General features: G+C 41.9%; 1 protein-coding gene across 3 annotated transcripts in view; it reads left to right on the top strand.

Moving 5' to 3' along the window:
• The first annotated feature begins 3,383 nt into the window (after positions 1–3,383).
• The window catches only part of VSNL1 (visinin like 1), an 84,799-nt gene continuing 62,441 nt past the window's right edge, over positions 3,384–25,741 (top strand). Inside the window, exons 1-2 of one of the 3 annotated variants that reach the window (XM_050972578.1) lie at positions 3,409–3,466; positions 7,293–7,360. The gene's annotated coding sequence lies outside the window, so the exon portion shown is untranslated. Of the gene's footprint in view, positions 3,467–7,205; positions 7,361–25,741 lie in introns of those variants that run through there. The other 2 variants (XM_030235669.2, XM_018920955.3) reach the window with 2 other exon arrangements.

Genomic DNA, 25,741 nt, shown 5'->3' on the forward strand with positions numbered 1-25,741 from the left:
TTTTGAATTTACTTCTGGAGGTGCCCATCTATCTCCCTTGACAAGATCAGAGTCTTAGGGCCTCACTTGGCTTCTTTCAAAGGTACAAGCAGCACATTAAGGAGATTGAAAGCTGAAAGAAGACCCATGTAAGGCATGGAAGACTGTAAAAGAGCAGGTACCCACGTTGTTATGCTATTCATTCATAAGCTAAGAAGTCTTATATTTACACTATTCATACTGAGGGTAAAATAAAAAATATACACTTTCAATAGAAAATTTTGGGTCAGACCCTGACTTCTTTTAAATTGCTGTAGCCCCATTATGAGCATCATGTTATTTAGGTTAAAAAATCATCTGAAATTGCAACAATTAGTTGGCAACAATAAGTTGCATTTGCAAGACCCAAAGAACTGTATAGCAAGAAAATGAAACATTCTACCATTATCTATCTTGACAAGCAAGCGTAGTGAATGCAATTCTCCACAGTCTAAAATACAACAGTATTTGCATAAATAAAAAAATGAATGCTAATTGTCTGAAAATGCCAACAATCTGAACTGGTAAACTTTTACAACCAACTTACAAAAGCCTTCAGGAATTGGATGCAGTGTAGAACAGCACCATGTTAGACATGTCATAATAGCACACACTGGTAATGTCATTATTACCTTTCTAGTGATAATGCCACAAATGGAATAGAGGTAGCTTATTAAATTGTTGATCTACACCAAATTGATGCTTTTTCATCGGAGTTTTTGACTAAGCACTAATAATGCAAGTGGAGATGTTTTCTATGTATGTACATTTTTCAAATGGGATTTTGAATTGCGTTGTTTCTGTGATGCAGTACATGTAAAAATATGGCAGTTTTCTAGAATAATACTGTAGAGTACCTCCTTTTTTAGAATGATCTTGTTTTCAAATGCATTTGAAAATGCAGAGTAAGTAAACTGATTTTATATGGAATTACCTAAATGTAGACAGGGAAAGTCTTATATGAAAACACACTGCATAGTACATGCTGCTTAATCTACACCTTTTTTTGTAGCTGATGGGAATTCTTCCATTTAATTAGATTTTTTAAAAAAATGCTTGATGTTTAAAAACTCCTATTCAAATGTCTATTATCCACTTTTTTTGAAATTCAACCTATTATTTCTGCTTTTTGAGGGTAAGCAGATGTTCAGGTTTTTGCAAAGGATGACCCCAAATGATGGGGAAATGGGCATCCTCTCTAAGTCCCAGTCACAGAGTAGACAATCAAGCCTAAGGCAGATTTCTTGCCAGCTGCCTGAAATACTGCTTCCTTGGCAGTTTTGGGAGAACACAAAACTCAGCTTAGACACAAAGTACATACCTGACTTTAGAGCCACCTCAGAGCTCTGCACTTCCATAGCTACACTGCTGCCACTAGAAGAGTTACAAAGACGAGATGAAGTCATGCAGTAACTGCAATATGGACAAAATCAAAATAGGTCACACAGAGTGAACGTTGCACTGTGGTGGTAAAAGACAAACTTAGAAAGAACTGAGCAAGAGACAGAAAATATGAGGGAACAATGTGGTTAAAACTTAGAAGCAGATGTTACAGCATTCTAACTGTCATTATGCTAGAGATGATTATTAATGATCTGCCAGGCCAAGAAAGCAATGAGGTAGCACAATATGAAGATGACAGAAAATAATTTGAATTAATCTGAACAAATAAAACATGAATTTCTGAGATACCCAGTGAAGTGTACCAAATCCGGCTTCTTTCTGCTAAGCCTGGAACAGAACTAAATTTTTAGCATTTTCAGGCGGTATTTTTACACATCTAGAAAATCAAAACATGAACTGAAGAGAGAGGTGCACTGGGAAATTAAAAAAAAAGGCATAAAATCATAAAATTGCTGGCCTACACAAAAAAAAAATAATTCTGGGAGCAAAATTGGTGACTTTCACCAATCACAAAAAGACAACCTAAGAATTCAATTGTCTACATTAGCATACTGAAAATACCGTCACTTCTGGGACATTTGTACACATCAGCTTGTGTTATAATTTAATTCTTCGGGCATTTCAAAGGTAAATGAAAAATTATTCCCATCTTTCACTTACTACACAATCTTCATGCTTTTGTCTTTCTGAAATAATGAGGAAATAGTTAAAAACAGGCAAGGTGTAATTCACTCTTTTTTATATATGTCATTATTTTGCCTCCCTTTCACCTCTTTGCCGTATCCATCTGCTTTCTGCAGTGTTGTGCTTAGGACATGCTAAATATGCCTAATTTATGTAAACAGTCAGTGACAGAGCTTGTCATGCATGAAAGTAAACACTGATGTATGTCTCTGCCTTAGAAAGGACCTACGGTTAGTTACACGCTGTGCAGCGTCTTGTGAAGGAGCCCTGATCGTTTACTCCTAACACCAAAGCTACTGCTACGGTGACAGCGACAAAAGCGAGGGCAGGGCAGCCTCAGTTGGGCTTTATATTGAAGGGCCTGACCAGCTGAATTTCACATTTCAGGGGATGAATGATGTTTTAAAGCTAAGCTATGTAACACCAACTTCCATGATAGTATAAGAAGCTTGTGGACAAGAGCCAAGGTGTAAGCGTGGCTTGCAATGGAAGATGACGCCTTCACACAGGTGTGACAGCTACAGGCGGCTCGGGACACGGACAGCGCTGCCCTCACCTTGCACACGATGGGAACCAGACGGGGATCGGCCTCTTCTCCCAGGCAAATGCCTGTACGAGGACATAGCGTTGGGCTGTGCCAGGGGATGTTTAGGTTGGACATTACAAAGAAAATCTTCACAGAAAGGGTAATTAGGTAACAGAATGGACTGCCCAGGGAGGTGGAGGAGTCACCATCCCTGGAGGTGTTAAAAGACTGGACGTGCCACTCGGTGCCACGGTTTGGTTGACAAGGTGATGTTTGGTGACAGGTCGGAGACTAGGTGATCTAATTGATGCTGTGATTCTGCGATCACCCCGCGCCGCCCGCACACACGGCGCTGTCCCCGCACGCCGGGCGCAGCGCGGTTCCACGCGTGGAGCGAAAGAGCCGCCGAGCGAAGCGCAGCCCGCCGGGCAAGGCACGGACGACGTCGGGCACAGGGAGCCTGCGCTCGGCCGTGAGTGACTCCGAGGCCACCGGGCCGAGCCGGTCGCGGTGCCGGCGCCGACCCCGCCGGGCCGTGCCCCCTGCCCGCGCCCCCCGGCCCCGCCCGCCCCGGGGCTTCCCCCGCTCCCGCCCGCGCCGCCCGGCCCCGCGCGCATGCTCGGAGCGCGGGGCGGCGCGCGGGGCGGCGGTCCTGCAGTGCGGGGCGGCGGCGGGCGGCGCGCGGGGCGGAGCGGGGGCGCGCACAGGAGCTGCGGCGCGAGCGGCGGCGGGCGCGCACCGAGGCGGCGCCGCGTGTCCCTCCGGCCCCAGCAGCGCGCGGGACCCCGGGCCCTGCGCCCTCCTCCGCACCGCGGACAGACCCCCCCGCCCGCAGTAAGTGCGGGGAGGGCCCGCAGGGGGAAAGGGGGGGGATCCGGGCTCCGCACCCGCGCGGTACGGGCGAGAACCGGCTGCCGAGCTGCCCCGCGCGGGGCTTTTCCTCCCGGGAAGGCGGCGGGATGGAGGCGCGGCGGGGCTGAGTGGGGGCTGCGCGGTCTCGGCGCTGCTCGGCGGTCGGAGATCATCCTCACCGGGAAAGTTGGTGTGCGCGGTCGGTGTGCGGGAGTTGTTCCGCTGGCGAGATGGAGGGAAATCGTACCCGCGGCGATTTGCCGTTAACTGGGGAGAGATGGGACCGAATCCCCCACCGATCCGGATATGAGCACCGACAGCATCCAAAGGAAGAGCTGAGCTGTCGCGTAACAATTTGCGCTTGGAAACGCTTTGGTGGAAGAGGGAGTCTGGCGCTCGTCTTCGTTTGAAAAGGGATAGCGAAAAGGGCGTGATTTTTTTTTCCACTAGGGAAAGGAGAAAAAAAAAAAGGAGAAAAGACCGTGCGAAGCCAAGCGCCAGAGCAGCCCTCACAAGGTCATCACACCACGAGGGAGGCAAAAGTGCTCCCGATCCATGCGATCGCTGTATCGCTTTTCATACTGCCTGTAAAGGATGTTTTTATTTTATCATTTAATTTATTTAACAGGCGAGGTGCCTGCAGGTGGTAGCGGGGTAGGTGCGGGGTGGAGGTGCCGCGCTCCTGCTATTTACTAGGGCATCAATCGGAGTGAAGATGGAGGTGGGAGGAGATAACAAAAGCTGGTGTGCGATCCTGGGCATCTCCCACACGAAGGCGTGAGAAGGAGGAGGGAAAGGAGACGGCAGGAGAGAATTTCATTTCCAAAGATCAAAACAAAAGGTGGAGCAGGTTGAGGCAGATCGTGAGCAGCCGGGGCGGAAAGCGAGGGAGGCGATTTCCGCGCTGACCCGAGCGGAGCGGAGTGCGGGGGCTCTGCGGGGGCCGGGATGTGCGCGGCTGCGGAGGGAGGGAGCGAGCGCGGGTGGGGGCTGCCCGACCGGCGCAACTTTGCGCGGCAGCATCGCTTGGAAATGAGCTGCTCGCACCGGGAGAGACGTGCTGCTTGTGTGGGGCGAGGGGAGGAACGCCTGCCGGTACCCCGAGGGCTTCTTCGCCCTCCTCCTCCATCCCCCGCCGGGAAGGAGCAGGTCCTGGCCGCGGGGTGCGGGGGGAGCGCGGTGCTCAGCGCTGCGGCGGGGACGCTTCCCCGGCGCCCGTGGTGCCGCGCCGGGACACGGGGGCTCAGCGCCGTGCGGGGCGCTGCCAGAAGGGACCCCAGCACTGCCGCCCTCCCGCACAGCTCGGTCCCGGGCACCGCGAGCTCCTCGGTCCCCGCGCTCGTTGCCCTCTGCAGCGCTGCCCGTGCCGCCGGCTCCGCCGGTGCGAGGCTTTTCCCGCCTGCCCAGAGGTGTCCCCACCCCCCGGTGTCCCCCGCTCTCCCCACTGCCCCCACAAGGGAACGCCTCCCTCCTCCCACCCGGGCCAGGCGGTCCCCTTCCTGCATGAAGCCCCTTGCAAGGTTCCCTTCGTCCCAAATTCGCATCCCGTCCCCAGTGCCAAGAGCTTTCCCATTTCCTCTGCTAGGTGTTCCCCCGGCACCTCCCTGGCTTGCCCCATCCCGGGCTGTCTGCTCCGGCCTCCGGCGTGCGGAGGAATCGTCGGGGAATGGGAGGGAAAGGGGAAGGGGGGGGGGGGGGGTCGATGTTACGCAACTGCAGACCCTCCGCTTCCCCGGCCCTGGAGGAGCCTGTCCAGGGGCTTTTGGGAGGTGGGACGGGGCTTTCCGCCTTCCTCGGGCGGAGGGCAGCTGGAGGCGGAGCGGGCGGAGCTCCCGCTGCCGCACAGGTACCGCGCTCCCGAATCCCGCACGACCCGGAGCAGTGCAGCAGGGCGGGGAGGGGGTCTACCTGCACCACCAGGCTTTTCGGCTGACAAGCAAACGTGCAGATGAAAACACCTTCCCTTTTCATTAAAATTGAAGTGTGATTGCTTGGGCATTAAACCCATAGCCAATTATCAAAAGGCCAAATACATGAAAAAATTCCGTGTTCTTGTACAGAAGATGTTAATGTAACAGATGGGTTTAAGCAATACAGATACTTCTCCCAACAATTCTCCTGGCAAGATATTTTTAGCAATGTTTTGTTACTAGTGTGCATTTGGGTAGACATTCTCTTCCTTCACATATTGGAAAGTTCAGATTCAGAGGTATCACTTATCTCTTTATGAAGAATAAAAAGATGGACATAATTTATAACTAGAATATGATATGCAACAGATTAATCACACAGCAAAATTAGAGTATGTGGAAGCCCAGTCTCTGTAGAATACGTAATCACTGTCCCTTTCAGAATGCGTACTTCCTTGTAGTTGTTTCTGTCACACATTTTCACAGTCATTAGTTTTCGCTACTACGGTATTACTTGACAGAATGCCTTTCCTTTTTAAAGAACATAGTTCATTTAAGAACATCAGTTTGCTTGAAAGATCTTCTAGTACAATGTTCATACAGCACAATCCATTTCAGGTTTGTGGACTGCGATCAATTCTAATTAAAACTTTAATTCTGTTTTGTCCATTCAAAGCATGAAGTAGTCTGGGCTGATGTTGCTGTCAAGGAAAAGTAAGGAAACATGTTCTTCATCTTGGTTATGTGTTATTCTTGCCTCTTAATTAAGGACTGAATCCTTAATCTTGTTATTTATCCACAACTTTTTATGACATAGGGCTGCAGTATTTAACCAGTTTTCTAGGTTGCCCTGTCTTGACTGACACAAAGGTATACCTGCACAACACTGATTTTTCAGTGTGCTCCTTGTTCTGGAACATGCAGCTATTGCCAGCAGATCAGTTGTGTCATCAAGCGGCATCTACTCCGGAGTATCACAGCGTTATGTAACTCACAACACAGAGCAAATGCCAGAGATGTCTCTGCTGCTCCTGTTGTGCGGTTCCCTGTGTGTCTTCCCCTGCTGTATTGTACCAGAACACTCAGAGCCGATACCACCCCACAACACCAGCTAAAGGGAATCTCTGCTCTGACTGGAATGATGAGGCCAAGTATAATTGGGATGTGATGGGGCAGGCTAGAGCTGAGCAGGGGAAATGAGGCTGTGCAGGATGGAAACGGTGCAATGCCGCTGGCTTTGGTGCTGTCTGGAAGAGGTGCCATGTGTCCCAGGCTGCGACATCCCACTGACTGCAGCGTGTCTGGGGTCTGGGGGGATCCCGACGTTCCTTCCAGCAGGGTCCTCCTAGAGAGCTGCAGCACCACTGTGCTGCTACGGGCCTCTTGGCTTTTCTTTCTGTCTATACACTCAGTATAGCTGCAGGAAGGATCTAAATCTAAGGATACAGGTTCCCTTAACAAACACATGAACGTGGTGAACTTTGTTGTGGGTGATTCCGTAATTGTTTACATTTCAAGCTGTTGTCCTGGTTCGGTTTTTCAGTTTTGGAATTGAAATGTTATGTCTGTCTGCGCAATGGATTCTGAAGCTTTTTTGTATTCTATCTGTGCCTCACTCCCATTTTAGGTATTCAGTTCTGTCAACCTTTGCAGATTCCCATAGATTTCCAGAATTTTATGTCACTTGGCCAAAAAGTGCTGGCTCATCCTCTAATTGTGAATCAAACAGCAATGTACACTAATTGAAGATAGACTTAGAAAATTTAAAGCATGGTAGACAGATCTGGTTTTAAAGTCCTAGGCATTGAAACGCGCAGCACTTACCCTGAGCAGCTGTGCTCCTCATCTGTGATGCTAAACATTGTCAGCACTGATCTTCATCCTTTTGTTTTTAATAGGTATTGTTGTGCACTGGGGCTAAATACCCTTTGACATTTGATTGGTCTGTAAAGAAGCTTGTTTCCAGGTGGGTTTGATTGCCCATGGATGCTTTGCTTTCTTTAATTTTGTCTTGCATTAACAGAGAAAAGCACTGTGTGATCCTCCTGCATTATTTCTCGTGCCTAATTTTGATTCAGACTACTCTATAATGAGCCTAGACCAATTAATCTGTCCCCATTTTCTTTTGGGTTACTATTACCTGCATTTGCACACCTTTTGCCATTCTCTGCATGCTTGGGCTTTTTGTGCGTGTTCATTGCATTTTTGGGTCGCTTTCCACCTGACCAGTTATTATCTTTTCTGTTTATTTCTTTCTTGGGAAAGACCATGGTTAACCCCATAGCTTCTCTCCATGGCATTGCTGAAAGCTTTGTGTGGTACAGGAGTACAGCACCATCAGGGAAGGCTGTGAGCATTTGCTCTTCTGGAAGATGTGAGGATCCAGATGGGCTCCCATCACAGGGCGGCGCTTTCTTACCTCAGCTCCAACTACTTGTCTTTATTCATAGAGAGAGAATCTTATATTTTGACTTTCATGCTATTGGTCTGAGAGCTATATAGCTATAAACCAGTAATAGCTATAAACCTTTCCAAGGAAAATTAAACAGATGATAAAAAGGATATTTGTTCATGGAATGCAAAATTTCGGAATAGTGCTACAAATTTTTATTGCTTTTTAAGTTATACAGTGCTAAACTATATATATGTATTTTTAATTTTTTTAACTATGTTGATGCTATCCACAGGGTCTCTGCTTTCAAGAGCTTTTCCACATTTGGATGTGAATGTGACTGAAAGGACAATAGTACACTTGTAGGAAATTAAGGCAGACCATTAGAGATGGTCTCATAGATGAAAGTTAAAAAAAGCAAGTAGTTTCAAGGAGACAGTTGAAGGAGAAAAAGATAAAAGCCACTTGGCAGTCAAATTCACTGATTTGTTTATAAAAATATCAAGCTGTTTTCCATTTTGATTATTCCCCTGAGGAAAGTAAGGAACAGAATATGTTTAGTAAAATAACTTGTAAAACCACAGCTAATTGAAATAAATTGTGCTCCTTGGGAGTGAAAGGAAAGCTGCATCTTATTTTGAACTGAGCATGATCTGTTCTGAAATTATGATATCAAGGACAAAGGAATACACATTACAGATATTTTGGAAGATTTTCTCCCTGAAATAAACCCTATAAATTCATATATATATATGATCCCAAACTGTAAAAATTAGTGGAATGTATTATAACTTTCTCATTTTCACTGTTTTGAAAAATCAGGAGTTTGCTACATTCTTGAGTTTGTCAAGAACCTACAAGCTTTGAAATAATGAGAAATTATAATTTGAGATTACCAAGTGGGTCTTTTAAGATAATTATAATAAAATAATTTCTTAATAGGAAGATAAAGAATTTTAAAATCACTTTACCATCACAAAGCCTTTTGAGGAAGATTATCTACATAATCTGTGTTAAAACGTCTGAGTTGATGTGCAGGAAAAAAGATGTAATGATAATTCCTATAGCTTTTACACTAATATAAATATGAGATACTAAACTTTTTGGTTGAAATGACCTTTTATCACTTTTGGCTTAAAGCAGATTTAATTTTAAATAATTGATGATTTCAGAGAAGCATCATGCAGCACTATTAAATAACAGGAAAAAAACGATTTTACTTATTTCTTGTTCACTAACTTAGACTTTATCAAAGTTCATTTGTGAAAAGATCTAAAACGGAGATCCTTAATAATAAGACTTACAAGTGGTGTTGAAAAATTTCCTTTTTGGGCATGTCAAGGTATTTTCATACCTTGAGTAGTTGGGCATAAAAAATAGTATATTTTGTTTTAACTCCTAATGAGTTGAATCAACCAATATAATATCAACTAGTGAGATTACTCTGATTGCTCAAACTTTGTCCAAGTCAAACTGTATACTCAAAACAATTTGTGACAGTAATTTACAGAGTTTTTAGACTAAAAAATATAAGGCTCTAAAACTTTTGATGAAAATTACTTCTATTAGTTTTTAACTTCTAGCTAAATAGAAAGTTTTCTGTTAGAGAAGGAAGCTCTTAGGTTCATAAATGTTTAAATCTACAAGGGAGATTAATGAACATTTTAACCGTGTCTAGCAGAGGCCATAGCATTTGACTCAGTGATGCCTTTACTCTCCTTTTACATACAAATTTAGGGGAGGGGGAAAAAATCAATCTTGATTTAAAGACCATGGAGAATGGAAAATGTATCTCTGTTCTTGCTAAGCTTTTTTAGTAATTAGTTATCCTTAGTGTTAAAATATAATGGTTCTGTACTTAATTATGAATTCTTGAGCAATCAATCCCCAAAGCAGTTAAAAAAAAAATTAAATAGATCAGCTGTTGAGCCTGGTGTGTGTATAGTACCTATGACTTGATTTTAATATCTGAAAATTATTTCACAAAGGTAATATGTTACTGAAATTTTATTTTTTAAATGAAAGTTTAGTGTTCCACTTTAGAGAAAACATTTTTACTCAAAAGTAGATATTGAGCCATTCACTGTAAGATGGAATCAAATACAGTGAGGAGACATGAGTATTATCCTTTTTGTGAACTGCATTTGAGAATATATGTGGTTTAATTGGACTTTATTCAGAATGGAGTAGTCTAAAATTAGAAACTTGTTTATAAAAGCTCTTACAATACAGCATATTTCTCTGTACTCTTATCTGCTATATTTAGAAATACAAAGTAACTGAAGACAGAGAATGAAATATGAGATATTAGTTTGTAGTTAGAATTAAAATGCTTTTGTTTTAGTAGAAGCTGGTATATGTAGGGGAAAAGTTATGATTTTCTAAAGTTAATGAAAGTGAACATTTTAAAAAGTTTTTAGCACTGAAAATAAAATCAGCTTACATAATGGATAATGATACAAAAAGTTATTTGTGCAGTTATTGTTAACGTCCAGCACATATCCAATCAATTTCATTACACTGTTCTTTCATTACACCAGAATATATACAATTTTTTAAGCAGTCATTTTTCTTCTTAAAATACACATTTTTAAAACCATACAAATGAGTATTTGTGAACGTTCTTAAAATTCATGTTTTGAATGGCATAAAAGTAAAAGACTTTAAGTTTGGAAGACTGATAGCCTGAAAAGTGGTTTTAGTTTGATGCATGAAACATCTGATGATACTGATGATTTTTGCAAACCAGACTGGCTTGTACAAAAGGACTGCATCTTCAAATGTCTAACAAAGTTTGATCTGGGGTTTTTTTTGTTTGTTTGGTTTTGGTTTTTTTGGGGGGGGGGGGGATTTTGTTGTTGTTGGGGAATTATTGGGGTCCTTTTTTTAATCTGATTTGGATATGTCACATCAACCACATTGTAAGGTTGAACAATGCTCAACATAGAGCTCCAGGTGATTTGAAATCTGGTCCCTGCAATCCATGTGGAATGAGAAAATTTAGAAGAATAGCATGAAGTCAGTATGTTACATGTTAAAATTTCATATCATACACTATTAAATAGAGTCAGATAATCACAAACTGGTTTTTCCATATGCATAAATATTCTTGCCTCCTGTCAGTGAAATCCTAACAATACACCATTGTTATTTAAATGCCAAAGTGCTTAACAGAAGTAGCTTCTAAGATTCCTTTTGCTCCTCAGGTATGGTAAGAAGACAACAAAGTAGCCTTGATCATTCTTCATAAATAGGTTTTGTTTGCAAGAGCTGTCCCCACACTGGGTGAGTTCTTAGCTCCTTAGTTCAGTGGCTATTGTTCAGTCATTTTAATTCCTGCTTGGGAAAATAGGATGGTTGGAAGGGGCTGTGATGTTTTTACATTTTTCTCACGTGTCTGCCACAAAGAGGTGCTACTGGAACACAGATCAGTAAGTAACACTTGTTTCTACATGGTTTAACAGGTGAACATTACTCAGTCAGGCTTCCCACTCTGTTATATGAGAATGTAATCCTGAAGTGTCAACAGGTACTAACTGCCTCATGTCTTATCTCATCCTTAGCTTTTATGATCCCTTTTTTCCTCCCTCTCTGGCTCTGCTTCCTGTCTTTGGCTCTGCTCCCAAGTCTCCTGTTGCCTAAGAGCTTCCCTCTCCCTGGCAATACTGGCTGTGCGTGGGTAACCATGGTGGATGCCTCCTTCATCTTGCATTTTAGCTGTGGTTTTGTGTTTGTTTTTTAAACTGTGAGATTTATAAAACAAGGATCTGGCCTTTGCATATGTTCTAGAAAGTGCAGCTGTATGTACAATGCTATAAGGGTGAATATTTTATTAAAATTCTAACAACATACAAGATATGCACAGTGCCTGCAACCTGTGCAGAAAGAGAGGGTGCCTGTACAAGGGTGGAATGGAGTGACTTTGAGCCAATCCATGCCTGGTAGCAGGGACTGGGTTTGCCTCCTGCAGAGCTAATTAGGATACATTCATACGTGTTCTGCTTCCCCCCACGGGGCTGCTCACAGTGGCAAAGCCAGAGAGTGGAGAGCTGGCTGAGGCACACACTGTTCTCCAGCCCTTGGGCTGTGGTGTAGATATACCCTAGAATATGCCCTTAACAGCTGGGTTTGTATATAGATAGCTCTAGATATGTACAAGGTATCTGGTACTTTCAAAGAGAAGTCTGTAAGAAGTCACAGTACAATGTAAACAGATGTTGAGTACAGCTGTTTTCTTTCTGTGTGTCTGTCTGCTTTTTCTGTTGAATCACTCTCTTCAGTGCCTTAACTCTTTATCACAGTGCAAGACCCAAGATGTTCTTGTAAATCTGAAGAGTAGAAACACAGCCTGTGTGCTTTTTTTTTTTTTTTTTTCTGGGATGTGGAATTTTGGGGTAAGAAGATTCAATAGAGACTGAAAATGTTACAGTAATTTATCATGACATTCTCTGTGGTTTTTTTCCTGTGCTATAAATAGTTCTATTGTATGTACCTATCATCTAATGCCATTGTTGGCAATTTGCTTAACAAAACCTATCACTGCAAGTCCTTCAGTTACAAAGCAGTTTGCTTTCTTTAGATGGGAATGAGCTGGAGAACTGTTGGCTCGTTACTTCTATTGTTTGTGAGGTACATTATTTTAGATTATTACCTTCTTCAAACTATTGTAACCAACTGTAGATTTTTTCATAATATTCAACTATAAATAAATGAAAACAATGTAACAAAGATCTGAATTGTTGCTTGAGAAATTCATGGTGTATATAAAATACAAGAGTAACCTTTATTTCAGAATCACATGGTCCTGTCATTACTTTGTATTGTTTTTTAATGTTGGTAAATTAAAGCCAGTCAATTTAAAATAAAAAAATAACACTGCAACTTCATGTGCTTCAAATACATGAAAAATAACTGTCTGACTATGACTTGAGTTTTAGTGGGTGTCTTGCATTGCACAGTCAGCTGAGGAGAAGACGGATATTTTTTAAATTGCACTTTCCATATAAATTGCAAGGTCTTGCAGTATGTGACTCATTTCAGCTGCTAGCATCTCCCTGTTGCCAACAGGAGTATATTAGTGAAGACCAATAACAATATATCAATGTCAGCTCATCTCCAGATAAAAGAAAGTTCATGAAATGTTCAAGGTTGTTCTGCTGTTGTATGTAACAGAGATAGCTGGAGATTGTAGTTCTTGTATTGCCCATGCATTTATGTTGACAGAATTGATATATTCAGAAGGTCTTCAACATCTGAAGCTGTGTGAGACAACTAACACATTCCCCTATTTTTCCAACTCTGCATTTTGTTACTCTAACTTATGAGATTCTCAAGTCTAGGAAGACCTACACAGCAGCTTGCAGCCATTTCAGTCTTGTACTTTTGTTTTCCTTTGAAAATACCTCCAGGCCGTTGGCAGAAATTAGCATTTTTGGTTTGTTGTGAATGGGGAAAGTTAGTGGTATCACTCTGGGCGCTTGACTAATGAGGTACTCTGGCATAAACATTGAGTCTGGGAGAAAGAAACTAACAAACTAAAAAGGTAGCAAATTCATACAAATTACAAAAGCAAAGTCGCCCTCTGACAACTGCTAGGCTGCTTTGCCATGCTTTAAAAATTCAAATTACAGTGAAAGTGAGTTCGATGTGGTTGTTTAGTGAGAAGAAATCTGTGCCATCAGTGGGCAGTGGCATTAGCAGCACTATTGGCAAATACTGACATCAGGAAATCTTTAGGAACACATGAAAAGATGGCTTGATGGTCATTATAAAAAATTACCATAGAGTTAAATGTGAAGTGGAGATTTCTGGGTTAATCCCTTCCTGAAGTAACTGGACCAAAGTCCAAGGCCATACAAATGTAAGGACTCATTCTCTGAGCTGATCTGTCTGATCCCTACTAGAAAAAAACTGGATCAAGGAATGGATTTGAATACTGCAGAGTACATGCTAAACCACCAAAACATGTCTGTGAGTGACTGGATTTAAACACATGGGGAAATCTGTTGCTTTGAACACACAGAGTTGACTGGAAATGTAGGTGTAAGTGTTCAGCAAGCTCTTAGCCTGAAGGAGATGAGACTCGGGGAAAAGGAGAAGGTGTGATCATGAATCATGTCAGAGATGTAGGCAGGATCAGATCTGTGAGGATTTCAGTGCTAGGGAGATTCATTTTAGATGAATCAAAAAAGGAAGGAGGGAGCAAGGAAAAGGAGTAGCATAGCATTTGAAGATAGCAGAAGGCAAAGGTGTCAACATCTAGGAAACACTGAGTGGAGTCTCTCGCCAGAAGGGTGATTAATATGAAAAGGACTAACAGATGCACTAGTTTTTGTGATTTTTTTTTAGGTCGTGAGAAAACTCCACAGGGAAAATTTGAATTTGCAGGAAACATTGAATTTAATGATAAATCCATCTGATTCTTGCCACTTTTCTCTGAACTGCTCCCTCTGATGTAGTGACAGACAAGCTGTATCAGAACTGTGCCAGGGCAGAAGCATCTGAGTTAGGTGCTCAGGGAAGCTCCTACTGAGCTGCCAATGACCACGTGAGCTGTGATAGCTTCTCTTATACTGTGTGTCAGATGGGTGATAGCACTGCAGCTGTTGGAGAAAAGGAAGGAGAACTGAGATGGTTTTAAGTCACATACGAGTCCTAAAAATGACCACAGAAACACCCCCAGTGCAGGCTCTCTCTGACAGTGAGCTCTGTGTGGGTGCAGGGAAATTTGCTCATCCAAAGGCATTTGGGAAGTGAAACTAAGTGGGGAGAAGGATTGGAAAATAAAATGTGAAGTATTTGCATAAGACTTTATATGTTCTCTCATCATATGATTCATTGATCTTATGACTGAACAGCTGTTCTTAAAAATTCTTCTTTTCTGAAGTAAAAACCTGTTTGGAGAGCTGATTTTGAAGAATTTATGTGACAAGTTGCTCATTGTTTTGCATTTGTATTTATGTGCCATGTATTTTTTCACTGCTGATGTCAGTTTTGAATGGCAACTATTAACATGATTTCATTCACTTAGTCTTACGTGATGATGATGCAGAAGGCAGAAATGTACCTTGTCCAAGAGATTTAGAGAATGGATGGCAAAGCAGAGGATGGAATCCCAAACCCTTGTCAGAGAACTGTAGTCCCTGTTTTACACATGTGCTTGACCACAGTGCTAAAACTGAAGTTCCTGTCATGGGGGGAGTTCAGTTAGCACTGATAAATTTAAAGAGGCTGTACAAAACCTCAAACATTTTCTAGTTGTTGCAAGTCAAGGTGGAAAAATATTTGGCAACTTGTGTAAATTTTTCAATTCTAAGTACTGCAGTGCCATACATCAGTAAAGGCCAATCTCTGCCTCAAAAGAGTTCACACAGTTCTGATATCATTCCCATATCGATGACTGTCTTCTGTCAGAGACAAGTAGAACTGGATTTGCAGGGGGGTGACCACATCTGGGATTTTAAAAGAATGAAGATGCAGGACTAAAAATTTGGATGAAAGCAGTGTCCCATTGGACTTCTGGTGTGACAGTGGTGTGCCCCAGTCTGTCTGGGTTATGTCTGACTGCCCCAGCACCAGGTAGCTGGGAGGGGGAACATGGCACCAGTTTGAGCTGAGCTTCCCTCTGGCTAACCCAGCCTTTCCTGGCAGGGCTTTATGGCCTGGTTTTTTGTGGTTTATCTCACCCAAATGACCCTTTTTTCCCTTTTCTGGGTAAAGAAGCATGACCAGTTTTTCTTACCTACCTTGCACATGACCACACAAATCCTGGGATACACACAAGACATTAGATAAGGAGTTCTTTCCAAAAGTGAATATGGTTCTTTGCAGAGTATAACCCTTTTTGGCAGGAGAACTGAATAGTATCAGATTTAAATCAGTGTGTAATCATGCCATGGTGCAATGGGAGCAGTACAGGGCTGTGATCAACCTGTGACCTATTCATGAGGCTTGTCTTTCCTCTTGGCTCTTGGAGGTATTTGGTAGGAAGCTAAACATTGCAGTTTAGGAATATTGGCAAACCCATTAGTACCAGCAGCAGTCTTCTTTTGTAATGTTCATGAATTGGAAACAAGCAGGTATTTACATGTCTCCTGTGCTGTGGGTGGTGTCATGATAATGATGATCCACTTGGACTAAATCTGATGAGGAGTGAACTGCAGAGCATGGACTGGGCTCTTTAAGTATATAGTGAGGAGGTGCACCTCTCTGTTATCTCTGGGTTTTAATTACATTGGATTAATTCTGTCATGATATTGCATTTACATACATTTCTTATGTCAGTTTCAATTATTAGTTAAGCCACAATCCTTGACATATTGTCCTTTTTAGGCTTTTGCATAGAAAAATACAGGTGTCAACATGTTCATTGCACATGCATGCAATGTTGTCAAAAGTACAATGAAAAAATAAGGTCAGAGCAGTTTCTCATTTGCATTTGAAGTTGTCCTTTAGAAAGAAGCATGAGACTGACCCCTGTGCTCTGTACCATGCAGCTAAATGGTAAAGCTCTATAATGTACAGACAAATTCCATTTTAGACAGGCTTTGTAGCTTTTCCCCTTGGACATTAGCATTACCTGGAACTCAGTTTGACTGTGAATGAAGAGAAATGTGAGGATTTCTCAGTACAATGAAGAGAACAGGCATAACCAGTTGCATTCTGCTAATCCAAGGGTTGTGCCTGAGATTTGTCTCTGCAGTAAGCCTTGGCAGGAGTGGCTGTAATCCACTCTTGCTTGCTTCAGAGGGGCACCGGTGTGACAATGTAATGCCTAATAACTGGTAAAAATAGTGTTTTTAAAAGTACTAGAGGAGAAGAAAATGAAAGCTATGTATTTTATGTGCAGTGGTCCATAAGTTGTGTACTTCCTGTTTTTCCTTTGAAAAATCCCTTATTTCTTTGGCCAGCTGTGGTGATCATAGCTTCCCATTTATTATTATGGCAAATTATTTTTAAAATGGAGTCATTTGATCACCAGTCATGCAGGATATAAGCCAGTTCAACTCCGTCAGGCTCCATCAAGTTGTTATTAAGTGCTGTCCAAGTCCACATTATGGAAGACAAAAGAAAAAGGTTTGTCATGTTTAAAAGTTGGTTATACATTTTTTTCAGCACATCAAGACTCAGGAGCTCATACATAAAACTTTCCAGCTTAGGTGTGTATTCTAAAAGTAGAACAGCAAACTCTATTTGTTTTTTAAGAAACAAACTTATTAAAAAGTTTTGCACTGCTCCTGTAGCAGGCTAATCAATGGGATTTTTTATCAGTCTAAATGAAATATTTAAATTTATGCTTCTGCTGTAGTGGGACTTTGCTTTGGCTGGAACAGCCCCACATCCCATGGCTAGCTGAAAGGGCTCAGTCACTTGATACTTCACTTATTTTTTCTGCCAGAAGTACTTTGACAGCACATGCTCTAATGTGTCACTGCAGTGTAACTTGTTCCCAGGGAAATAGATGAACAAGCAGGGAGGAAATGATCAGCCTGCCTCTCTTCCTGGGCAGCTTGCATCGATTAGTAGGCAGGGTTGCTCCCTGCACTCTGGCATTCCTGCAAGTATTTTCCATATCTATCTTCCACTCAGCCAAAATCAAAACAAGCTGCAAGTAGTGGAAAAGCAGAATATGGCTGGTGGGAAGTGGCAAGCAGCTCTTCCTGTGGTGAGCAGATGAAGCAGCTTTTAAAAAGAGTATGATAGGAATATAGTCACTAGCTTACTCAACCTGTCTCAGTTTTTTCTCCTAAATTTATCAGATGATTTCTTTGAGTTTTGTGGTATAATCTCCTGTGCATGTGTATTGCATATATTACCTGATGTCTAGACTCCTTTGACTGGAATACATATTTTCTTGGCTGGGAAGTAGGTGGTGTGCAGTGAAGCACAGAGGATGCTGCTGAGGTCCTGTTTCTGCATCTGGTGTGGGCACAGCCAGCATCAGGTGTCTGCCTTGGGCAGGCTGTGCTGGGGACAAGCCCAGGAGCTGGGGCAGCTCTGAGATCCAGGACAACTCACCTCAGCAGCCACCACTTAGTGACAGCTGGCACCTGCCATGCAGATCCTCCAGCAGATTGCACACCTGAAGACTGCACAGACAGCTTGAATGATGACGTGCTTTTCCCTGAGATATAAACATCCCACCTCAGTTATGCCCAGGTCACAAGTTTAACCTTGCCTTTTCCTGAGGTCTGTGTGAACTTTGAAGAAAAGTTTCATGCTTGTCTGGGTCACACACAGACTCAGGATATTGTGCCATTACCTCTGCTCTGTAGGTTGGCTCTGGGAGAACCTACATTCCATTTACCTACACTATTCCTGAAGGAATTTGCAGATCTGCCTCCAACATTTGTGCAGAACTTCCATATGGTAGTGTATGGAGTATATAAATTAATAAAGTACTCAGCACCAGTGTGCATAGCTTGTGTGGGGATTTAGGGATCTGTGGGGATTCTTTTAAAGTAGATTTAAATTAATTTAATTTAAATATTTACAAAAGGATTCTGTAGCTCACTGCAGAATCTTTAACTCTTTTGATCATTTTTATGTGGTAATTCTCCATCCAGTGTGGAGTAGTTTGGAATGGTACAGACCTTTCCCCTAGACCAGGTTGTTCAAAGCCCCATGCAGCCTGGTCTTAAACTCTTCTAGGGACTGGACATCCACAACTTCCTTGAGCAACCTGTTTCAGTGCTGCACCACCCTCACAGTAAAGAATCCTACCACTGATAATCCATTATAACAGTTTATAAATAATATGAAATTTATTACTGTTGGCATCCAGGTCCATGTATCTTATGCCTTCTGTAAGGGAGGCTTTGTAGCAGCCTTCCTGTACCAAAAGGGGTAAAGCTGCAGAAGGAGTTGTTACAAGCACCTGGGGTGATATCACAAGGGGTAATGGCTTTACACTGAAAGTGGGCAGGTTTAGATTACATGTTAGCAAGAAAATTCTCACCAATTTTTCACACCTCATGCTGGCTGTCTGTGCCCACACCAGATTTTTCACTATGAGCATGGTGAGACAAGGTAATAAGTTGCCCAGAGAAGTTGTAGATGCCACAGCCCAGGAAATGTTCAAGGAGACTGGATGGGGCTTTGAGCAACCTGATCTAGTGAAGGGTGTCCCTGGCCATTGCAGGGGTGTTGGAACTGGATGATCTTTAAGGTTCTTGCAAGCCAAATTATATGATTCTATGAAAAATGAGACCTCACATTTTTGTAGTTAAGTGAATAGCAAAGAGAAATTCTTTGGGAAATGCTATTCCAAGGTAGTTCCATGTATAAGTACTCTTATTCTAGGGAATTATTATTCATTGGAAACATAACTGTATTAACAAGGTGCTTTTATGAAGACTAAGGAAGGAATGGGAATATTGTCATGTTGAATTTCTCAGAAATGCCTTGTGTATTTCATATCCACTACCGATTCTTATTTGAACTATTGCTCAAGTATAGGCATGTTCATAACGATTAAATCATTAGAAATGTTTAAAGGAATTACAGAAACTTGAAAAATACCAGTAACCAAGGGAGTAAGATTACTCCTCTATATGTAAGAATAGAAAGCTAATCCTGAGACTGAAGCCACAGCTCCATAAATGGTCTTGCTGCACATCATGTTCCTACTCACAAAATCCAGGATGCAATTACCTGGCTTTATTAGGCACAGAAGAAGGGCTGTCCCAGGAAGAAATTACCTCATCTTGAGGTTGGAACTGGGACAAAACTCCTTGATCCTGAGAAAGGTGTATTTGCCTTTCTCAGGGTTCCCGTGCAGCTCCCGAGGCAATTGGTGGTTAATTGGTGGTTAACATCTCTTCTTTGTCTCAGTGGCACAATCAGCCTCCCTTCTTTTTCCAAAAGCTCAGCTTTGTCTGAAATGCCACCATGTGACCCGTGGAGCTTGCTGCTGGTAAGCAAAGCTTGATGGACAGCCTATGCTGTTTCCAGCCTGTAGGAAACATAAGGAAATACTGACAAGATCAGTGTGATGAAATAAATAGAATTCTCCAGCTGCTCTTTGTCTTAGTTTGAAAACATTACTTTTTATGGCCACAGATTTTCCAATGGGAATCACTGAATACAGTTCAGGACCAGCTTTATCTAGGCTTCCTCTGGTCCTAACTCCTTGGCTCCTTGTGCTGTAACAGTGTTAGGATTAATTCTGGTTTCTGACAGAAAATCACCCTGGAGTTAGTGCCTAAGGCTGCTAATGTTAGTGCTGCATTTTTGCATCAGCATTTTTGATGCATAAATAACTGTTGCATTCCATCTCTATCTAATATCCTATCTCAGGTACTGCATTTGGGGCACATTTAATGGTATTTAGTAATCTAAAAAGTGCTCTGTCAGAGCATACCACAGGTATCTAGGTGGTGGATGTAGTGTTGCTATTTATATCATAGTGCTCTACAAATATTAATAACACTCTGCTTCAAAGTGAGCTATAGCCATAAACCTGTAAAATAACTCCCCACAGTTCATCTTGATAGTCTGTTGAAATTGGACTGCTCTGACTATACCCCCTTCAGGCTCACTGCCAATCTCATATTTTATCCTGAAATTCCACAAGGAGACACTCAAATAAACACTACACTAGCAATTGCTTGAATTATACTTAAGGCAGTAGCAAGCATTGGTTTCACTTTAGCCTCTCTGTGGCTTTCTTGAAAATCCATGAAGTCTGACCTTCTGAATACATCTTGCTCTTATTTATCTCCCCTGTTGACTGCAGTAGGAGCTGAGAAGGGAATGGGTATATCATAGATGCTAACCTGTTATGACTAAATTATCCCTGTTGGTCCCACATTGCCCAGCCCCAGGAACTTTATACAGTGCATATCTCCTTACTAGCTCACTTTCAGCAAAAATACAGCCATTAGGTTTGCTTTTGAGTTTTCTTACAAGAAAAAGAAAAGCAAGCTAGAAAATACAGTATTATTCCAGGCACCATTTCAGAGATGTTCAGCTTTTTGTTCTGCAAGTGCCTTTTCTTTCCTTCTTTTGAAAATAGCTGATCTTGTAATTCACTATTAAGGCCTAAAGGTGATCAAAACAGCCCATCACCAAGGTCAGTATACCCTTGAATCAGACAGGTTTGCTAATTTTAAACTTCAGTGTTTTACAGAAAGTGGTGTGTTTAGCAAGAATAAAGAGGTAGAATGTGGGATTGGGACAATATGAATGTTCACACATCGCTGCCAATGAAAGCAAAGCTTGCAGGTCTAATTTTAGGCTTTTCAGCCTTGGTATTGTTCCTTACAGCACAGTTATTTTCCATATGATACAAAGCACTCCTTTTCTTTTCAAGTTTTATAAACTGCTTTAGAGAACAAAAGCAAGGACAAAGTGAGTATATGTCATGGTTGAAAGCAAATCAAAGAAGCTTAAGGAAGGCTGAAGTTAGGGATGGTTGCATGCCTCTATATTCAGAGGACAATTCTTGAAGAAAAACAAGACTCTTGAGAAACATGTCACAAGACCTGGAAGCAGAGTTCCATGGTGTCTGAACTGGAACCCTTGGCTGTGACTGGATGTGCTTCAACATATTTTGTTAATTTACACTGTGCTCAGATGCCTAGTAAGTTAGTCCTCTTTAAAAATGTCAGAATGACCTGTGCTGTTTGGAGAAGTAGGATTTTCAGGATACTTACCTACCTCTTGGTGCTCCAAACTGAGCATTGTAGATGCAGTGAGCATGTCACAAGTAATTCTTTATGTAACACCAGATAGATGCTCTTTTCTAAAGTTAACTTTTACTGATGCATAAATAAAAAATATTTTATACAATTATAGAAATATAACACTGTGGAAATGGTTGTATTCTTTCTTTTGTATTTTTTGTAGATTAATTACCAAGGACTGGAACCAGTTGATACTAAGTCATTCCCCATGGAAGTGTCAGCAATGGTATTAACCTGCCAAAAACACCTTCAAAAATCATTAAGTTACTGTAGTCCCCATTTGTCATCTAAGAGAAGCTTATTATCTGCATGAATACATGACCTGGTTCAGAGAAATCAGAGAACATTCATCTGTATGATTGTGTTAGTTATGTCTGCTGTTTGAAGCTGGTTGGTCACTGGCTGTATTGGCAGAAAGAGTTTCTTGGGAAGAGTCTGTGCAGGGGCTGCTGTAATGCTGAGCTGGTATTTTGTCCCACAAGCTCAGCAAAGGTCCCCTGCCTTCACTGGCTTCACCAGCCAGGCAGTGCCAAGGTTTGGGTCACAAGGTGTGAAGCACAGTTTGGCTGAAGGCTCTGCAGCTCTCCCCAAACTGGAAGAGTCATCTCAGTCTGAGCTCAAGGGGTAGAATGTTTTTTCATGCCTTTCTAGCTCTCTAGGAGTTAAATGTTCAGTCTAAACCAATTGTGTAGACTTTTTTTGTTAGTCAAACAAGAGTAAGTATTTCCAGAGAGCAATTAATGCCAGTCACCTTTTATGTCTACTTTTAGCATGGAATGAATTGCTTCTTGCTGAAATGGGTGCCTGTTTCTCTCCATTGCACTTTGGAGCCTTGATGACTAGTTTAGATTAGATATCCAACTTCTAATGGCTACCACCCAGGTAGAAATAACCTGGATTAATCAAGTTCCCTGCTACTGACTATAATGACTTCCCTGTTATTATTCTGTGTATGCTTTGTGGATACTGTGTTAGAGGAGTACAGTCTTCTCTTGTTTTTCTTTGCAGTAATTTCAAATGGTTTGTCATTAATAGTACAGTTGCTCAGTTTTCTGTTGTTACTGATCATATGAAAGTTTTTGAAATTGTGGCATTTTTGTTATTGATAATCATTAATAATATTGTAAAAAGCACTAATTCATTTTCATGATGGAACAGATTAAGTTAGAGGCTGGTTGTTGGATGGTTTTCTGGATTCTAGCCAGCTTCTTGGAGTCATAAATCAATGTGACTCTTTTCAAGTTAAAGAAAGAAATGTTTCTAATAAAGTTTGGAGCACAGATAGTGAAATAGGGTGGGAGCATGCCATTAGTGAAGAATAAGCCAACTGTCAAATGGCTTTATTTGGAGGCAGGCACTAATTTAATGGAAACTTCAATACAGTAATTATTTGGATATTTTTGAGATTGTAGCTCCTCGGGGCTTTCCCATGCATGTCAGATCTAAGATTTTTTTCCCTTTTGTTTTTGGTTTTTTGGTTTTTTTTTTGAAACAGACCTATATGGCAAGCAGAGCAGAGGAAGAAATTGAATGCTGCTTTTAAACCTAAAAAAGGTTTTTTCTAGATGTTCTGAAAAGTTTGGTTGTTTTTTTGGTTTTTTTTTTTGAGAAGTATAGTTGGTTTTTATAAGAGAAAGTACAAATGCTAGTGACATGACATCTCTGGCCTCATTGCCTTTTCCATTTTCATTACATCCTTTGATCAGGGCAGACTGGCATCAGCAACTGCAAGTCAGGTTCATTTCTGCATTTGTTTTGGGGAAAACAAACACAACCAGTTTAAGCCTCTACTGAGAAACCACAGCTCTCTTCTTCAGTGTCTTCTCCTCTGACCAGTCTGTGGTGTTTTAGGGTCCTTGGAGATTGTTTGCCCAGGTGTGAGGGAAACATTTGCTATCAGTCTCATCCTCCCAGCTTCATCTGCACCCCCACCCCCAACCTGTAAACCACGGTGTTTCTTTTGTGGCTGGCTTGGGTTTCTTAGGCTTTACACAACATAAATCACTAAGCTTTACAGCCTATTTTTGACATAAAATTCTCTGCAATATTTTAGAGTTTTCAGCATCATTTAAACATGCTGCATCCTGCTGCCATGCCTCCCATTCAGCCTCTGCCTCTCTGAGTGATGCTGACAGCCCTGCTAGCAGCCTGGGCACGCATCCCTCTCTGCTCTCTGGGAGTGGTTGTGTTATCTTTGTGCCTGAAGATGCCAAGACTGTTTAAATGTCAACAAGATGTTGCCCAGATGAATTCCACTGTAGCTTAAACAAGCATACCTGGGTTTTTGTCCTTCTGCATCCATCTTGCATGCTATGAACACCACTGCTCTCACTGCTTTTGCTGATGGAATGTCAGAGAAGCAAAAGACAAAGTACAGATAAAACACCAGGGGTGATGAGAATTGCTCTTGGGTAGGGAGTAAGAACCAGGTAGGAAGGATGGAGGGAAGGAAAGTGGGATAAAGTCAGGATGAGCTGGTGCAGATTTAGTGGGACTGGCTTGGCAAGCCAGGGAGCCAAAGTACAGGGTAAGGACTGGACAAGGAAGAAGAAGAAGAGGGACAACCTGGGCCTGGGATTTACAATCAATTTGCTGTTTCCTACTTGTCTGTCTCAGAGCAGAGCCCTGGTAATGCTGTGCAGGCATCCTTAATGCTAAGCACATCTCTATAATAAAACCAGCTTAGCCTATATTTATTGTGAGTGTACATCTCTATATGTGCTGTTGTTTCTCAGCAGCACTTCTAGCCCATCCTTTCAGCAGGCTGCTCAGGCACGTGCTGTACCACACTCTGTAATGTGCACTCCCAGCTTAGCACTCACAGTTACCCAGGACTAACACTGATATAATACAGCATTATTCACAGGCCTGGCTGTTTTCATGAAGAATAAAATGCCAACCTGAATTTTCACAGGTTTGCAGTAGCAGTGTGTGAGAAACTGGGACCTTCAGAGTGTTAAGAAGTGGTACCACGTGAGGTACCAAGGCACAGATTCACAGCCTTATAAAGTTCAGTGTCTGGCCTGCTTTGTATGCTGGTGTTGTATTCTTAGAAAGTAAAGGTGACAGAGTTTAAGTTGCATTTTGAGCAGGGAATGCAGCAACTAAATACTTGAGATGAGATTTGCATAGCTATTTAGGTACCTGGTGAGATTTCTGAAGAGCACTCAAGCTGCCAGAGGGATGCTTGAAACATTTGTACTGAACATCACCTTGATTTACTTGAATAGAAATGAACCAGTGCAATTAGGCAACAGTACCTACATTAGCCACCAGACCCACAGAAGCACTTAGATGTTTTTTGCAAAGCTGGCCTTATATCACTTGTCTTGAAGTCTGCATTTTATCTTTCCAAGATATGCACATTTCCCACAAAAAAAAAAAAAAACCAAACAAAAAACTGCAAACAAACAGAAAAACAAACAAAAACCCCTCAAAACCCTCCAGATTTTTATAAGCAAGAAAATAGATTTTTGATCCCTTTTCTTGAATCTATTTCTTGACACACACTCGCTCCCCTCCTTTCTTGCTTGGTCACAGTAACAGGGCTACTCTGATCAGGAAAGATAAAGGGTTTGTTTTTCACTATGGAAAAGCAGGTTTCCTGAATATCATTTATTCTGTACTCCCTTTTGTCTTGGAGATTGAAAAATATCACTACCAGAAGCCCATCATTTCGAGCCTTGTTCACTTCCAGAGGCCATTCTGTAACAGGTTCTTTTTAAACTGAATCTTTTGGGAGTAGTTGAGGGAAATAAAAAAAATTTAAAACAGAAAGGAAAAAAAACCCCAAACCCTGCTACAAGTCTAACTAGCTCAAACAGTTCTGCCTTCTGGCAGGGAACACTTCTTGTATTATGTCTTCTGATTTGATTTAGTGCATGTTTCAAACTCCTGCAAAGTGCCACTATAGTGTTTAACATTACTGTGTTTTGTGATTCTGCATTCTGGGCATTTGGGGATTTTTTGTTGTTATTATTATATTTTATTCCACTGTTTGTCTTATTCCTAAACTGCAGCCTTAATCTATTTTAACTTTTCTTCTGTGTTGTCACACCAGGGAGAGGTAACAGCTCTACCAGCACAGTATTTTATGTAAGCAGGGCCTGATCCAGCTGCAGACCTGTAGATTATCTGTTCCTTTCAGTCAGGACTTTGAATCAAGACCAAGTGCCTGTCCAAAAACTGTGTTCTTGTTCAATGACAGATATTGGAGATGAACCAGGAATTTGGGTGTAAAATCATACTTTTTCTGCCCTAAATTATTGCA

Source organism: Serinus canaria, chromosome 3 (assembly GCF_022539315.1).
Source record: "Serinus canaria isolate serCan28SL12 chromosome 3, serCan2020, whole genome shotgun sequence".
In the NCBI taxonomy this organism is placed as follows: Eukaryota; Metazoa; Chordata; class Aves; order Passeriformes; family Fringillidae; genus Serinus; species Serinus canaria.